At 46.2% G+C, this 18,383-nt stretch overlaps 1 long non-coding RNA gene across 1 annotated transcript; it reads left to right on the top strand.

Moving 5' to 3' along the window:
• The first annotated feature begins 5,913 nt into the window (after positions 1 to 5,913).
• On the top strand, positions 5,914 to 16,698 carry LOC128815502 (uncharacterized). The gene is made up of 3 exons (XR_008439662.1): positions 5,914 to 6,201; positions 12,179 to 12,249; positions 16,322 to 16,698. It is a non-coding gene; the product is annotated as an uncharacterized LOC128815502 (long non-coding RNA).
• The last annotated feature ends 1,685 nt before the right edge of the window (positions 16,699 to 18,383 follow it).

The following is an 18,383-nucleotide window of genomic DNA, read 5'->3' as shown; positions in this document are numbered from 1 at the left end:
CTATCATTACTGGATAAAAAGTGCTGAAGCAGAAAGCTTCTGGGTAATTCAGAGTCTGCAACTGGGTGTGTGTGACTTACCGATATGTTGACATGTACTCATTTTAGTAAAATCTGCTGTTTGTTTCACTAGTAGTGTTGATGTACAAAAGGCTTTGTAATTAACCACTGCATGTTAAAGATCAATTAGGTTTTACTCCCACTGAAAATGACATTGGTATTTGGAAGACATGTGCACCCACGTCTCCTTTACACTCACAGTGAAATTTATGGCCCAGCTGCAGAGAGGCTGTTTTCTCTACAATGAACATCAAAATTTGGTTTCTAGCTCTGCCCTTTCTCCATTTGAGTATGTTTTTGAGTGCTGGGAGGAAGGTCCTGGAAAGATCAAACAGTTCAGTGCCAGCTGGGAGCCACCTGCTTCTCACCAGACCTTGCTGCCTTCTCCTGGGGCTTCTCCTGGGTGACCAAAGGAGCTGATGATCCACATCATGTGTGCTGGCTGCAGGGAGAAACATCACCTGCCATAACAGCTGCACCCTGGGGTCATAACAGCAACTTAAGGCGAAGAAGAAACACCATCCAGGTACCTCCAAGGGAAGTGATGTGGGCTCAGTTTGCAAGGCTGGTGCCTAGGGCTTTGTACTGCTTTTTTAGAAAAAGATAAGAGGCAGAAGAATGTGTGGTAAAGGTACTTGCCTGGGTTACCAAGAACACTGAGTTAAGCATGTCCCAGTTTCCAGAGGCATTCCTGTGTGGGTGTCACCAGGCCCTGGTCATTGCTGGTGTGCTCCTTTGCTGGTATGAAGCTGGGGGCTCTTGCTGTTGATTTTGTATTCATGCAACTTTGAATACAACTTACCCAGGATCTTGGGCCACTGCTTTAAAAGAAAGTGGTATTTCAAGGAGTTAAACACATCTCTGGGGTGCATTATTCAATGTAATTCTTAAATGTGGGGTAGCACCTGCCTGGACTTTCCTGTTTCTGCAGTTGGTGTTGCAAGGAGGTGAAAGAGGCTGTTGCTCAATGCATGGGATGAACCAACCCTTCCTGCCACAGCTTTTGACAGGATCACACTCCCTCCATCCCACCTCAGCCCTGCTGGAACCCAGGTGCCCAGCATGGTGCTCTGAGAGAGCAGACCTGGGCCAAATACCCCTGGGGAAAGGGAGCTGGGGGTTTCTTTCCACCCTGATAATTTCCCCGATGTGGTTAAGGGGGCTGGAGAGGGACTGCAGCCACGGAGGAAGGCTGTGCTCAAGAAATACCTTGCTGCCAAAAGAAAGGAGAAGTGGACAAAGTGGGGTGATTCTTGCACTGGATCAGTTCACTGGAGTGGTTTTGCACTGTGCCTCCCCAAAAAGGTGTAGTGGCTCACTCTGGGCAGGACTGGTGCCAAAGCTGGCGGAGAGAAGGCTCTCCCCTTGTGATGAGGGCAGTGTGCTTTTACCAAACAGATAAACACAGGGCTCCTTCCTGCCATTTCTCCCTCTTCCACACCTAGAGCTTCAAACACTGCTGCATAAAGTATATGGATGCCTTTTCCTGTGTTTTGGTTTATGTTGTCTGCCATCCCTGCATGGGGAGAGAGGCAAGCTGGGTTTGGTACAGATGAGGCACAAAAGTGATTTCAGCTGCTAGGAACCACAGACTGAAGAGACAGAGGGAGGCGTGTGCTCTGCCTCGTGTTTGTAGTTGTCACTTGTCATTTCTAATGGTGCAAGATTTTGTCAGTTTAATCAAATTGCTCGTTCTAACACTAGATCTGCCCAGGGGCTTCTTTCCATTCCTTCCTCTGAATCCAGCGTGGGCAGGGAAGAGCCCGGCTCGGGGCACGGGCTGGGGCTGGGCACAGGGCACCGCGTGTCGGGGACTGCCAGCAGGGCTGTCCCTGGCCCGGGGCAGCTCTCGGCCACCAAAGGCGTTTGTGGGCAGCAATAAGAGCTTGACGTCACTGGCCACGGCTGCTCGGCTGTCTCGCCTGCTGGGGACTATTTTTAGCATTATCTCCAAAGTGCCTCCTCGCCGGCTGGAGTTGCTTAGCAGCCGCCGCGCTGCCGTGATGAGGGTGGGATGATGAAGGCACACGTGCAGAGATTTCCGGGCTCTGCCCCCGGCGCTGGTGTCCCCTGCGCGCAGCAGTGACAGCCCCCGGGGGGTTCTTGCATCCCCTGCCCTGCACTCACCCCTCCGGCAAGCAGACCCTTCCCTCTGGGTTTGCTCTGTTTGGGAACAGACATCGGCAAAAGGGGCTTGGGCTCAAAACACGCCCCTGTGGAAGTCCCGAATCCACAGCCAAGGAAACGCGGTGCGCTAAACCTTGGCAGGGTGCTTTGTTTACTCTTTGGTGAGCCGTTTTACTTCCACGTGATCTGTTTTCTCTGACGTAATGTAGAATTGCATGTGTCTGAAGCTGTCTAGCAGAATTGCTGGTGTCTGAGAGGGGAATTATGTTTGTTGTAAAGTCAGTGGTACCCTCAGTTAGAATTAAGGCTCTCAGAAGACAAAAGCAGTTATTTTGTTGAATTCCAAACTCTGGTACTTAAACTATCTGCTCAAATTGTTCAAATCAGATTGCTGAGCTACAGATAAGTCTGTAAATACATTAAGCTGAAGAAAGATTTCTTTTATGTCTCCATGCCCTGACAGGCTCCTTTTAAAGCAAGAAAATCCTGAAATGAGTTACTGCAGGTACAAATAAAACACACACACAGGACTTTTAGGGACTGGTTTCCAAAATGGCAGGAGCCCAAGCTGATGCACACTTGTAAGCATGGCCCATAATTTGATAAACCTGACAAATTAGGCTGAGGCTGTCTGTGCGTTTTGGGGCATATCCTGTTCCTGTCTGCCCAAGACCCTCCAGGACATGCTGCAGCTCCTGTTCCTGCACTTGCATCCTCTCATCATGTGTCACCAGACATGTGAGGGAGTGTGTCCAAGCTGGAGAGTGGCGATGCAGAGCCACAGGGCTTTGAGCACAGGCAAAGGAGGCTCTGGGAAGAGGAAGGCAGCAAAGGTGTGCAGGGAGGGCTGTTGGAGTGGGAAATTGTTTGATCTGGGCAGCTGAGAGAGGGACTAGAAGCTCCTTGCTGACCCACTGCCTGGTTATCAGGGAGGGTTATTGCCAGGACAGATGCTATTTCAGGAGGATGCTGCTTGTGAGACAGAAAGTCTCTGTCAGGCACTGGGGCTGGAACACTGAAGGCAGGAGGGGGCTTCTGCTGTGTGTCAGAGGCTGCCAGGAGGAGTCCAACAGCATCCAAACCAGAGGCTGGATTTCTGCTCCAGGGAGCTGCTTGCTGAATATCACACCCTGTTTAGTCTGGAGTAGTTTACGCTGCTGTGTTTTACACCCAGGATCCCATCTGGAGTATCTTGACACTCCTCCTAAGCTGTGGGGAGGGGTAAGAGGTGTGAGTGCTATCATTCAACATGAAAGCTCTCTGTGCATACCTGTAGTCCTATTATTTAGCATAAAAGGCAGAAATCAAATATCAATTCAGCCTTATTTGCCAGCTTGCAAACCCAGATCATGCATTTTTAGAAAGCCATCCTACATTCTTTCTTCTTGAGACTGATAGGCTGCCACTGTTGGTAAATGTCAGCCAAAAATTAAGTAGGGTGTGAGAATGGGGCAGTCATGCATTTTCTGCAGTTGATGGTGACACCAAGGACCTTTCCAGTAGCTCGTGCTCCTACCCAGCTTGCTGGCAAGCTATCACAGAGCTCAAACAGTCTGAGGAAAAGTAAAACCCAGTGCTACACAAGTAGTACACAAAGAGGCGTTTTGGTTTGGTTATGGTTGGCACCCTGGAATAATCTTTAATCACTTTAAGATAAAGTGGCAATTTCTGAGCTACTGGAAACTCAGCATTTCAGGGAAATCATTCCCTTAAAGCATGCTCAAGTGATGGAACTTTTCCCTCTCACTTTGTCCTCTTTAACTGATGTACAGTAAAGGATGTGGAGCCAGTTACTGAGTAGGTTTTCCAAACAACCCTGGGGCAGATAGATCTGGCATACTGTCCACCAAAGAGTGGACAGTCCTGTCCAAGGCAGCCAAATGCAGGTGTGTGTTTTTGCCATCGTCCCCAGGAGATGATGGAGAATCCAATGCTGAGGTGTCTGTGCTCCCAGTCCTCTGCAAGTGCAGCCTTGTTTTCAGTGTCTGGCACATGTCCTGGCTGAACCAACCCAGTGTGTGCCCGACTGTCTGCACAGACATGCCCCGGGGTGATTCCTTGCCTTTTGGCTCCTGTTTGTTGCATTAGCGCTTGTGCCCCCATTGATTATTTTCAGGCACTGTGCAATGCTAAAGAGTGCAGGTAAAGCCCCTTCCTCTGCCCCTGTGAGACACTGAGAGAACAGCTTTGTGTGCTCTCCTTCAAAACAGCTAAAGCCTGTGCGTTTGCCAACCCAAGCCCTCGCTGGGCCTTTTGACGTGTTTAATGAAACACTTTCTGCATCCAAATTCCAGATGCCTCTGGCTCTGCCACCTGCTGCTGACCTGGGCTTTGCTGCAGCTGGCTTGGGGCCTTGGGGGCTTTTTGTATCCTGTAAAATAAATTTGAAATAAGAAATAAGGTTTACGTGGTTTAGGACAAGGCTTTATCCTACTACTTGTTTGCTTAAGGCTCTTTGCTTTGGCAAGCATGTCAGGAGTGGGAAAGGAAATGAGTGTCACCATTTGTCACGCATTTAGTAATGTTGCATATAGAAAGGCAAATGCCAAGTGTACATATGCCATTTTATAAATAAATGCTGGCAAGGAAAGGCGATTTCTACCCAATAATGTGCCCTTTTGGATGTAAATGTTATGTATGTGTGGTAATATTTGGCCATCTGCTGCTGACAGCAAGAATTGCACGGGCATGGCACGAGGGAGCCCCTTCACACTGGCTCCTGCAGAAGCTGTAGCCAGGAGGGGGGACCCGAGGGACCTCAGCACCCTGAGAGGTGCCAGGATCTGCTCCACATGGTGGGAGGGGGCTGACAGCCTCATCTGGGCTTCCTGACGTCTAAAGAAACCTAAATCCAGGTTGGAGCTCACCGTCCTGGTCTGTAATAGTATCTGTGGGTGGCAGCCAGCAGCTGACCCTGCTGGCCCGTGGCAAGCTCTCCCAGGCTGCTGGGAAATCTGTGTCTTTCAGTGGCTGGAGGTGTTTGTAGGAATGCATCTGCCTGATGTCTGTGACCTACAGGGTCATGGACCACACCTGGGAACAAAACCAGGGTACAACCAGAGAGGAAAAGGAGAGGTGTGAGGAGAAAGAAGGGGAGATTAAAAAACCCACAGTGTGGGAAAGGTCTAAATTAAAAGAAGGTGGGAAAGTTGGTATTGTGCTTTACAAAAACATTCTCTAAGGGCATGTGATTTTGGAGCGTGTCCAAAGGAAGGCACTCAGGTGAGCTCTGACAATATCTCAGTGTCTGATCCTCCTCCCATCAGAGGGAGCTCTCAGAAGCTCATCCCTGGCACCCCACAGCAGGTCTGGACATCTGAAGACTGTCAGCTTTGCCCACATGGATACAAGGCATTAAGGAAATCTCCCCTGGTTTTTTAGCTGTGTTGTGTTTTCTGGGCCTGACCCGTGTAAGGGGCTGTGCTCTCACACCAAGTGTTCCAGGCTCTCTTCAAGCACTGTGGATTTAATTGGCTTCCCAGGCAGGCACCTTGCACCATGGTCTGTCTTGTTGGCAACCTTAGAGATATTTTGCCATTGTTCTTTCTCACTTGGCACACAAGTGTCTGTACACAGTGTCCAGAGTAGCCAGGTCCAAGTCACTGATGACATCATGGTCTTTGGAAGAAAAGCTTCCTCAGGGAGTAGGGCAGTGTGTGCAGCTTTGGGCTAAGTACAATAAAAATTCCCTGTTTTGTGTAGAAAATGAAAAATATGCTCAGAAAAAACACAGGGAGTAATAATGCTGACTGCTAGCAGAAAATGTGCTGGGTGAGCCCAAAGTCAAGGTGCTTGTACTTTATTCTGTCCCAGCAGCTACATGTGTAGGATGAACCCAGATCTCAGCAAATTCATCCTTGTGCCTTGGTGGCCCTTTCCCTCTCACAGGGCAAACTGTGGATCAGAAGGACCTGCCAGGATTGAGCAGCAGCTGACCTGCAGGAAGGGAGGGCTCCTCAGCAAGCCTCCTGTCTGGGGAACCTGGCACTTCTGGACTAGAGCCTGCCGAGCCCAGGTACTCACTGTAGTTTCCCTTTTCCTTCTTTTTCTTTCTTTACTTTTATTAAAGCTGACTGCTGGCAGCAAACTAAAGTCCTCTCTGCTGACATTGCTGCAGGAGAATCCATGGGCTTTTCCTGGTTTCCAGGGAATATTGCAAACCCCAAGGCAGGGAAGAGTCAGCAAGGAGGGAGGGAGGAGGAACACAACTATTCAATGGTCCTGGGAGATTTGCTTCTGATAATAAATGCAGTAGGATAACAATGGAATTAATTTTAAATCACCTAAACAATCCAAGAACAATTACTTCATTTAATTATAAGCAAGTTGAGGGAAACAATAGAATTTAATTTCAATAATACCTCTACCAACACAGCTATTATTTTAATTTAATTTAAAGTGACAGTACTTCCTGTGTTGCAATACTCTGCCTGAAAATACCATGCTTTACCTTTACCATTCAGTCAATAAGCCATGGTAAGGACTTTGTTTAATATTCAGTACCTGATTGAAAAAGAAAACAGGGCCCTGCACTTCGTTTTAGAATTACATTCCCAAATCTGTGCAGCAATATCTGTTATAAGTGCCAAAGTTCACTGGGAGAACGCAGCACTTAACTGAATGATGACCTGCTTCTTTGGGTATTACTTATTAAGAATATTTTTTAGATCCCCCAAGTACTGAAGTTCCTCTACAGAGCACACAGCCATGTCAGGCTCTCCCTGAAGGGGCTGAGCACTCAGCAAGATGTGAGGGGAATCTTCCAGTAGTCCCAGGCTGGAGTAACATATCAAAATCTGGGCAAATAGAAAGTGACATGAGAGTAAAAATAACAGCTGGATTTGTTGGCTGCAAGCAAGCTGGTGAGTGGCACAGCTGGAGAAGTTTTGACTTGCTGTCTCCTGATTTTTTGCCTTCGTAGTTGCAGGTTTTTTGGGTTTTGGATTTTTTGCTGATATTTTTAACATTATTCCAGTTTGGTAGCTCTTAACTTGGTTGCTATAATAACTGCTGCAGAAATTGTCATGAGGGAATTTATTCTGTCTTTGTGAGTATGTTTGCACTGCATGAAATAAAGAAGGCCTGAGGCAACCTATTGAAGAACAAGGAAAAGACAAAATATTGACTCAACAATTCAGTGAGCATCATCTGCCCACTGTGCTGAACAAGGCATGGGTCCTATAAGAAAAATCTCCTTGATCATGTTATTAAAGAATATCTTGAAAGGCAAAGAGACAAGAGAACTGGAGACAGCTGCATGGCCTAGAGTAAGACTGATAATTTTTGAATACTTGACTTCACAGCATATGAATATATAAAATTCGTACATGATTCATATAGGTATGTAAAGGAACTGATATACCCAGACATATATTTCTAACTCATGTAAATCAGTGTTAGTGGTTTAATTTATTCTTGTCTTGGTGCTTTTATTAAGAGCAGCTCGTTCTGATGTCCTGAGTCACTTCAGAGAGAAGGACATGAGGATCCAGCTTTAGCTCCTCCAGGCAGCTCTCTCAGTCCCATGCTTGGGTTGTTGTCAAGGAGACATATCTCTGGCATACATCTTCTCTGTGGTTTCTCCTCTTAGTATGCTTTTCCATTGCTATGGAGACTATCACAAACTCATTTAGCAACTCCCCAGTGCCCCACGAGGAATATGTATTTCATAACTCACTCCTCAGAACAAGGAGTGCTGTTTAATTTTTGGCTGCTCACCTGCATGTCCAGCCTGGCTATGCCAGGGACTGTTTGTGCTGAGCCCTCATGAGCTGACACAGCATGGCTCTAAGGGCAGGGCTACACAAAGGTGTCTTCAGTGGGGATGGTTTGGAAGATGAGACAAGCCTTGTGTGTGGGAGGTAGCCAAATTCTTGCCCTGGCTACTCGGCATGGCTCTCCAAGTCCAAACCCCTCTCATTCTCCAGGTCTCCAGCTGGCATTCTGCTGAGTTCTGAACACAGGTGAAACCAAGAAAAATGCCTAACTCTAGTAGTGCAAAGGAGAGGGAAACAGAGCCACTCTGCTGGCCACTCTGCTGGCCTCTGCTGGTTTTTTTTTTGGAAACCAGTCCCTAAAAGTCCTGTGTGTGTGTTTTATTTGTACCTGCAGTACCTGCAGGAGAGAGGGAACAGTGCAGCAGGGCTAGCAGGGTTCTGCTGCAGGGAAGCAGTGAGAGGGAGCATCCTGGCTGGGTTTTGTCAGCCTCCTGATGCTGCAGATGGGCTGAACCCCCCCAGGGCAGCACCGGAGTTTGTGTCAGTCACAACAGTGGCACTTTGGCTCCCAGGCAGCTGTGGCACAGCTGCACTGGAGACAGCAGCAGCCCAGCAGTAGAAGTGGCACCAGCAGCCTGGAGGAGCCCAAGTGTGTGCACTCAAACCACTTTGGCCAGCACAGATGTGTAGGCTTTAATGAGAAAAGCAGGACATAAGAGAAGTTATCACTTGGGATTTACAACAGCTGCTGCACAGGAAAGCAGTCACTGCTGGCTGAAGGGCCTGCAGCAGTGGGTTTGAGCACACCAGAGTACCTTCCTTCTGAGACACACGAGAGAAGGATCCTGGCAAAATGGTCCCACAGGGACTTAATACCATGGAAAGATGCCTTCCAAAGCTGATGCAAGCAAGCAGGCAAAAATAAATAGGGCAGCCTATAAAATAATCAAGTCCCATGTTCAAGATGACAATTATGGCTCTGTGGTGAGATGCTGAGATGGCAGCTGAGGCTGTGGTTCCCAGCTCCTTGCCCTGTTTCCCCACTCTAGTGCACAGTCTGACATATTAGCATAATCCTCAATTCCAGTTTGCATTAATATGTCAGTCTATCCCTGCAGTACCTCAGGAGCACAGACTGTCATTTGGCTGCTGGGGCAGGAAGGCTATAGCAGGGCTCTGAGATGGGGACAGTGACTCCGTTACCTTCCCTGTGTAAGTCAGAGTCCATCTGTGCCCAGAAATCTCTAAGTAGCCAGACAGCCTCCAAATCTCCACCTTAGTGCTACATAGGGCCATAAATATTCAACAGGTACTAGGAACAGCTGAACCCAGCTAATAGAATATAAATAAATAAAGTAATTAATCAATTCAGTAATTTAACAAAAATGTACGAATTTACATTTTTTACTAAGGCATGTGATTTCTAATGAAGTAGGGTTTGGGAAACCCAAAGGATTCACATATACCCTGTCACTTATGCAAATCACTCTCTATTCACTGATTTATAAGTTGGCTGCACATGAAATTGCTTTAAAATGCTGATGTGCATCTCCCTGATGTGTATCGGGCTGTTTCCATGTGCTGCACTGAGGCTGGCTCAGCACAACCCAGAGCTGGGCTGCTGTAGGATGTGCACCCCAAAATCCCCCTCTGCATTACAGAGCCAGCACGCTCACAGGTAGTGGAGAAGGAAAAGAGGAGGGAAATGCATTAGAAATCTACCCTGAGCTATTCATTTCAGTGTGCCTCAGCAGTGATGGGCTGCTTTGTAATTTGCTTCAGTGCCATTTTTAATCTTGTGAAGTTCAAAAAGTAAAGGATATATTTCACTCAAACTTAGATTTGTTGTTTTCAACTTGGATTCCAGATTTGAAGGAAGTAAATTGTGTTGATCCAGTTAGTATCCATAGAAATGTATGTATGTACACACTACACATGGCATTGCATTTCATGGGGGTAGTTGTGCCCAAGCAGCAATTCCATGTGCAGCCCTGGTTCATATGGCTGCATTTCTCAGAGGCACTTTTTTGTCTCATCATGGGTTTTCTTCTGGGTGTTTAAGGGCTTGGCTTGCTCTTCAGCTGTGTGTTGGTGAAAGCTTACAGCTAGGATTTATGGATTTGCAAACATGTCATTAAGGGGTTGGTGGATTGGGTCTGCACACTTGGAGCTAAATTCCATTTATCTGGAGAGTAGGTGTTTAACTAATGGCACATCAGACATGGAATAAATTCAGGGCAGCTCCTATTGTCATTATTTTACAAAAACATCTGAATGAATGAATGAGCTGAGAGAACAAAACATCGACTGTTTTTATATTCAGTGAACAGAAATAACAAGAAAAAGCACCATGTTGAAGCACTATCTTTGTGCATTAGTGATTACTGCAAGGTTAATTTTATTCATTCTGAAGGATCACCATATCTGTAAGACTATGGAACAAGTTCAAGAAACTGAAAGAACCACGTAATTGCAAACCATATGTTGAAAACAACCTAATTAATATCTCAAATAAGAATTTAAAGGAACTTATGTGAAAGAAAACAGTAAGTTTATGTAACATTTCCAGCTGAATGAAAGGCTGATTGTGTTTGTTAACAGGGCTGTAATGCTCTGTGTGCATTGGCTGCATGAGCTGTGGGTAAGGAGGATGGTGGTGCTACAGGGAACTGGGAAAAAGTGTAGCATAAATGTGGTCTAGGAAAACAATGAGAAGGAGAAAGAGAGAGATGTGCTCTGTTTAAGGCCTCATTCTGCTTCTGATGATGAAGCTCTCTTCTATAGCAGAATTATTAGACAATATTATGTTATGTTATGCTTAAAGATGCCAACCTGATCAAGGTCTGACTATTCTAAACATAAGAAAGAAATGTAATTTCTGCCTAGAAAGCTCTAAGATATACAGCAGTTTATAAAATAACATATTTTTTTTGTAAGAAATCACAAGGACTGGGGCCTAAGGAGTATGGCAAAATAAAAATTTGAAAGAACATATAAATAGGGCTTTATGAGATCTGCTGTCTTTCTTTTGCTTATTTCTGAGTAAATCCTTGCAGTTTTCTCTGTAAACATGCAAAAATTGAATTGAAAGAACTTTATGAAGGCTGAAAAAAGCAAAAGTTGAAAATCGGAGAAAAAGTCAGAAATCAGGTTGACTGGGAATAACGTGTGCTTTTCATGCACAAAGCCATATGCTATTTTTTCACCCCGGCCTGGAGATGAGTCAAAGCTGCTTTTGAAGGAAGCTGTGGTTTGTAAGGCTGTTGTTAGAGAGGCTGCAAATTGTAGTGATTTATACAGGGCACTACGAGAAGATGATTTGATAGTTACAATGCTTGTATGTTATTTGGGAAATCAGATTTACATAATGCTAGACAGCTCTCCCACACCAAACTTTTCATAGGCTCAAAGGAATACTGAGTCCTTGCACTGTATGTATCTGGCACTAAAAGGCAATTTATCCTCCTTTGATTCAGATTGAATTGTGTCATTATTCAGACATGGACACAGCCTTTCTCACAAAAATAACATGCAATAACAACTGTGCAGGTGAGATTTCAACCAAACAGTGCCTGGGGCCTCAATTCCCCTTGTGGAGACTTTGAACCCTCCTGGGTTTGCTCTAGATAGTGCCAGTGACCGCTGTCACAGGGATGCCCGTCCTCTGCAGCACCCTGCTTGCAGAAGAACCAGAGAAACTGCTGTTGCTCCCTGTGTTTACCCTGATTTTATCCACATGCCATAAGTCTATCCAACTCAATTTGTTTTCTGCTGATGAGTGTTTTCCCACCTTGTTAGCATATTATCATGCAAACATCCAGAGATGTGAAAGATTTTGTCTTTTTAGCTGGTTTTGTATGAAAGCAGAGGTTACACGGTCCCTTAGCCAGCAGATGAGTCATGGGTCCTCTAGGAATTACTTTTGGTCCCATTGCCAGCATTGCGATTGGACACCTCAACTTGTGAGTTTCCACAAAAATGCCCTTAGAAAGGCTGTGAGAAAACCTGAGTGGTACTTGAGAAATGTGTGCAAAACTGACAGAAAATTTGGTTGTACATCACACATAAAATTAGTCCCACAGAACACCGTCTGGGTCAGAGCACTGAACTCTGAGAGAAAAGGACCTGCTGCTTAAATCTCTCTTCCTGGACTCATGGCTCCCCTCTTTCATGCTCTGATACTGTGTTTTTTTCTCATAAAGACTGGTTATCAAGCTGTCTCACGAAGTATGACTCAAGTGACATCTCTACTGATCTCATCAAAGTCTTTTTCAGAGGCTTCAAGGAAAGATGGAGAGATAAGGACTTGGTAATGTTGAGATCTGGAACACATTAAAAAAAAACAGGTAGGAAAATAAGCCTAGAAAAAGCAATTAAAGTTAGAGAAGATTAAAGGATAAATACCTTGGGGGAGTTTACTGTATGTTTCATTTCTATTTGTACTGCACCTTTTAGACCAATTTTTATTTTCATTTTCATAGCACTCCACTATCAGCATAAGCACCAAACTGAACTAAATTAACACGTTGGATTCATTACACCATTCAAACAAATTTCCCTGGGCTTATTATGCCTAAAGGCTTGCTACTTTCCTGGCAGCCTCTTTCAAATTACCTTTTCAACAAACATGACATAAACTTGGGTCTGCAGAGCATGAAAATTTATGTGCGAGAGCAGTTATTTTAACAGGTGGAAATTCTCAGATTCACCAGAAAGGTGAAGCACCAAGTACACCATTAATTTTTCAAAAGGGCTTCACAGTATAATAGTCTTGTACTATTGGCATCCACGGTGAGAGATAACTGGTTCTTGCTGCAACTCTGCCTTTCTCTGCAGTGCAGTACAGCGCACGCCAGCTCTGCTCCACCACTGAGCAGCATTTCATAATGTGCAATTGCTCGTGAGCCCCGATTCAGCTTTTCCCTCTTGCAGTGCTTCTCAGGCTTCTGCCCAGGCTCTCAGGAATAATGCAAGCAGCACAAATCTCCCCACAGCTGCCTGAACAGCCAGCTCTTGCAGCATCATGAACAGATCTGCAGCCACGCTTGGCTTGCAGGTAACAGAAACCTCGGGCAGGACAGCACTGTCTCACTGGGCAGAGGAGAGGGAGCTGCTGCTCGTGGAGCACCTTGCAGTTGGTGTGAGTAAAAGCACACTTGATTCTCAGCCAGCGCTGTCTGCACATCAGACATTCAGCTGTTCCATGAAGTTTGATTTTCAGAGATCTAGAAAAATTTTTGTAACTAAATTGTTACAGTGCTGTCAATTTAACTATGTAACACACTGCAGGCAGGCTATGACTTTCCTCTAAGGAGCTCTGTGTGGATTCCAAAACTCAGAAAAGGATTGCTGCAATTCCCACTCTCCTGAAACCAGCATGCACACTATTGCTTTGGGTTATCTCACCATTTTTACCCTGGCTGAAATTTAATACATATAATATGACTGCTTGTATCGACAAAAAAAAAAAAAAAATTACTCTCCTACTATTTTTCCTTGGACTTTCAGGACCTAAAGTCTTTAAGACCTGAAACTAGTTTAAGTTATGTATTTGTCAGGTCAAAATTACTGCAACAACTACTTGTTTAGAAACCTGTCACTTAAATGGAAGTGCTCAGTGTGTATGTTATGTATGACTGTTGCTGGTAATATGTAATAATATCCAGGACATTTAAGGAAGTATACACTTAATAAACAGAAAAACATACTGTCAATAAACAGAATATGAAGAAACAGCTTATACACACAAACAAGGACCATTGTAGCCCACGATGTAATAAATCTATGACAGGATGATGTCTGTGACAGGAACTCAGATATTTACTCACATACTGTACATTATGCTAGGAGATGCATATCTCATGTAGGAGATTAAAATGCCTTAAAGATGTAATAATCATAAGGAAATTCAGGAGAGCAAGTTCTAAGAAATTTAATGTCTTATATTTGTTGCTCTGTTGTAGAGGAATACTGTTCAGGAAAAGATATCCTCTAAAAGACCTTGAGGAAATGGAGCAGATGGTTGCATGTGCTATCCCACTTAAATTCAAAGTGGCTTTATAAATACTCAGAAATAAAACCCCAATGTTTCACTAGTCTTTTGTACAAATAAAAGAAGCTAAAAGTTGATTTTTGTTGATATTCAAATTGGAATTCCAAAACAAAAGATTGACTTTTTTAACACTAAAATTATTTTCAACTCAAAACTGGTGGTGAACTACTGGTTCAATATGCATTGTTATTGGAATTATTTGTACGTTGGATTTCTGTATCAATACACCTCATAGGATAAGGAAAAATTCCAGTTTGGGATGAGATAAGTAGGCCTCAATAGGGGCTGCAGCATTTGTTGCTGATGGACAGTGTCCCTGCTGGGCAGAGACCTCTGTGGATCCTTGCACCTGCACAGGTTTTTAATGAAGAGCACAGTGGGAGTCCTGGGGGAGCTCCTGTGCACGCCTGGGGGCTGTGCCTGAGCCACCAGTACAACGTGTTCTGGACACCCCGTGCTCTCAGCCTGCACAGACTGGCCACACATCACACGTGCTCTGAGACTGCTATGCCCAGAAATAGTCTGTGGGGCCATTCAACTGAAAATTTGGTTGGTTATTGATAGAAACTGGATTCTGCCATCAAAACAGTAGAATTGGCAGGTGTGCGGAGTAACTCCTCTAAGAATCCTTTCTAATTTTTAAGAGGCATCTATCTGAAATACACAGACTACAGGATCTTGGCGAGTGGTACTTCTGTGCTCTAGTTAAATACTGTTTTGCTCCTTGGCTTCTGTCCTATTTCCACAAGAGGAAATAGCATCTTTTTCCCACTCATGGTTGGTGATTGTTTTTCTCTCAATCTGTAGCTTTATTATGGATCAGAGGGAGCCAAGGGCCAGGAGTGACTTGCAATCCTCAGCACATGCTGGTTTCTCCAGACATACTGCTTAGTAAGGAAAGAAATTAGCGAGGGGTAAAAGACGCAATATGGTGCTTACCACCCTATTTCAGCACATTAAATATATACAATCTGCACTTCATTCCAACTAAAAATAACACTCAGATTAATGCAGCTTTCTTTGATATATTAAATTGAGAAATCATTAGCATGAATTACAAAGCAGGAAAAGTGTGGTTCACAGTGTCTGTCACTCCAGAGCTGTGCATTAGGATGGATGTGGGCAGTTTGATGGAGTGGACTGAGCATACACCCAGGAGTGAGACAGGGCATGTATCTCCACAAGTGTCATCAACTCTTTCTGGAATTTAAGGCAGGTCTTTTAAGTTCATATATTTCTATTTTGAGAAAGTCCATATTTAAACACTTTATTTTTTAGCAAGACTTCAGAATGTACAGCTCCAACTGATGTCTGTGCTGGCTACTCAGTATCCAAGTTCCAAACTTGAGGCCTGAAATTTAGAAGGTAGTTTTGAAAATCCTGGCCTCATCTTCCCTGGGTTTCTTAATTCCTAGTGTGATATCTGAGTGGCCTTATCCATCTTTGGCTGATTGAAATCTGCTACTGAGAAAATGCTGTGGAATAATTATTACTCTATCTCACAAATCTTGATGAGCTTTTTAACTAATATCTTTAAGACCATTCAAATTTCACAATATAATCATCTTTGTAGAAACAAATCTTTTATTTGAAAGAAACACATTTATGTAGAAACATCTTTTATTTTGGTAGCTATATAATATTTTACAGTGTTAAAGCTGTGCACAAAAGCAGTTTAGAAAGCTGAACATCACTGATCCATTTTACAAATGGAGACAACTGCACTCTGAGGAGGGATCTGCATTAGACCACACAGACTGCAGCAAATTCACCACTAGAATACAGGATTTCTGATACAAAATTTACTGTACTGAACACTAAATCAGTGGTTCTTAAACTCTAGGTCGAGGCAGGCAGTTGTTGGTCATAGTATCCAGGTTGCTTTTGCTTTCTTGCCTCCTCTTAGCAAATTAATTGGAAGTGTAGTTAAAAATGCATTGGTACTATTACCTTTTCCCTTAAGTGATTCATGTTTGTTACCACTGGGATGCTACTCAGTAATGAAACGAAAAGAATCACTTGCTGCATCACTGGGGCAGAGGATCTGCTTGACGTAATTGGGAAGGGTCAGCAAATTTGCAGCAGGTATTGTTGCTATACTTACAGAAAATAATTTTGCAGTATATTGTGTAATTCTGAATGTCCATCTCAATTATAATGGACGGGGAAAAAATCTGTCATGGCTCACGGAATTGATTGGTTTTGCAAAACTAATTCACTTAAGACACACAAATGTACATCAGTTGAAAGTCAGACTGATGGGCAGGGGTCATTGCATGGAAATGGCATTTTATTTTGATGAAGCCTTGTGATACAATTTTTTCTTTTTGTCCTGAAATTGATTTTGAAATCTCTGTGTCTTGCAGGCATTGCTAACTGACTGCAAGGCAATAGGACTCTGTCAGCAGGATGAGGGCTGCCCAGCAGAGTCCAAGGGAGGCGGCAGGATGCCATCTGTCTGAGAGAAGATTCCAACAGAACCCTGGCATATTAGGAGGATTTCTAATATGGAAATAGGCACAGGAGAGTTTCAGAAGTCTCCTCAGGTCTTGCAGTGATCTCAAGCCTCGGATATTGCAATTAAAAAAAGATTTTGATCTACTCATGTCTCTTTGCTGAATATCTGACCAAACTATTATGATTTTTCATAAATATGGAATAGTCTGCTGTCAGGAATTGGACTTAACAAATTAGCTAATGTAAGTTTCCAGACCTTGCAGGAGAAATAAAAATATGCCAGAGACAGTGTACACACCTTTTTTTGGGAAATGTCCTTAGACTACCAAATGGAGGTGACCTTTTTTCTCTCCTCAGAATTGTCTGCCTTCTTGGTAACAGACAGGCTTTGCCAACAGTGGGCATCAAATGCCCTTCCAGCAACTGTGAAGATAGCTTTGGAGGATAGCATGGATAACCATGGAGATACACGGAAATGTGTCCGGGCTTAGAAAGACACTATCTTGCTTTTGAAATGCCTTTTACAAAGTTCCTGTGAGGAAGATGGGGAAACCTTGAAGGTTCGGTTAGGGTTTAATGTGGGCCTGGTCAGCTTTCTGCTGATGGCTGCTGAACATCAGACTCCCTGTCCCTCATGTACGGGCGACGTGCCCTAATGCAGAGAAGCGTGGGGATGGGGATCTGCTCCATTCGGAGGGACACAGCTCCCTGCAGAGTCCAGCGAGACGAGGGGCAGCACAGACAGAGCCGTGCAGAGGGAAGGGGGGAGATGGCAGCAGGGCACGGTCCGCCCTCCAGCCCCGCTCAGGTCCTGTCAGCCCCGGCTGCTCCCGGGGCTCAGGGGCCTCAGGCTCCCCTCACGCCTTGGAAACCTCGGCCCCGCAGCGCCGGGGGCCGAGGCTCCCCTCAGGACTCGGGGTCTGGGATGCCCTGGCTCCCCTCGGGACTCGGGGTCTGGGAGGCCCTGGCTTCCCTCGGGACTCGGGGTCTGGGAGGCCCTGGCTTCCCTCGGGACTCGGGGTCTGGGATGCCCTGGCTTCCCTGGGGACTCGGGGTCTGGGATGCCCTGGCTCCCCTCGGGACTCGGGGTCTGGGATGCCCTGGCTTCTCTCGGGACTCGGGGTCTGGGATGCCCTGGCTCCCCTCGGGACTCGGGGTCTGGGATGCCCTGGCTTCCCTCGGGACTCGGGGTCTGGGATGCCCTGGCTCCCCTCGGGACTCGGGGTCTGGGAGGCCCTGGGTCCCCGCACAGCTGGGGACTGGGAGCCGCCGCCTCCCGCCATGTCCCGGGCACTCCGGGGCTCCTCAGGCGCCAGGGTGCCCTCGGGGCCCGCGATACCCTTATCCTCAGGACGGCAGGACATCGTCTTAAGCTGTGCGCAGGGAAGGTTTAGGTTGGATGTTAGGAAGAAGTTCATAAGAAGGATTAGACACGGAAATGGGCTGCACAGGGAGGTGATAGAGTCACCGTCCCCGGAGGTGTTTAAGACTGGACGTGGCACTCGGTGTCATGGTACAGTTGACGTGGTGATGTTCGCAGAGAGGTTGAACTCGATGATCTCAGAGGTCTTTTCCAACCCCAGTGATTCCGCGATCCCTTCACGCTGCTGGCGTTGGGACGCCCTGGCTGCCCTCCCGCACGGGCTCCCCTGGCAGGTGAGCGGCTGTCACCGACTCCCCGCAGGGCCGGGGGCTGACACCCCTCTCAGGGCCCGGGGCGGTGCCGCCGCCGGCCAGCCGCTCCCGGGGGAGGCGCGGGCGGAGAGCAGCGGGGACCCCCCGGGCGGGGATCCCGTCCCGCGGCTGCCGGAGGCGGAGCCGCCGCCCCCGCGCCCCGTGCCCGCCCTCCCGGCGTGCCCCGCGGAGGGGCGGGCGGCTCATGTCCGCCATCCCGGCGTGCTGCGCGCCCGGGCAGCAGCCGGAGCAGCCGCGGCGGCCGCGTCCCCTCCCTGCGCTGTGAGACAGCAGCAC

This window comes from Vidua macroura, chromosome 16 (assembly GCF_024509145.1).
Source record: "Vidua macroura isolate BioBank_ID:100142 chromosome 16, ASM2450914v1, whole genome shotgun sequence".
Classification (NCBI taxonomy): Eukaryota; Metazoa; Chordata; class Aves; order Passeriformes; family Viduidae; genus Vidua; species Vidua macroura.
Note: the sequence above shows the minus strand (reverse complement) of the source record. Positions and strands in the feature narration are given on the sequence as shown.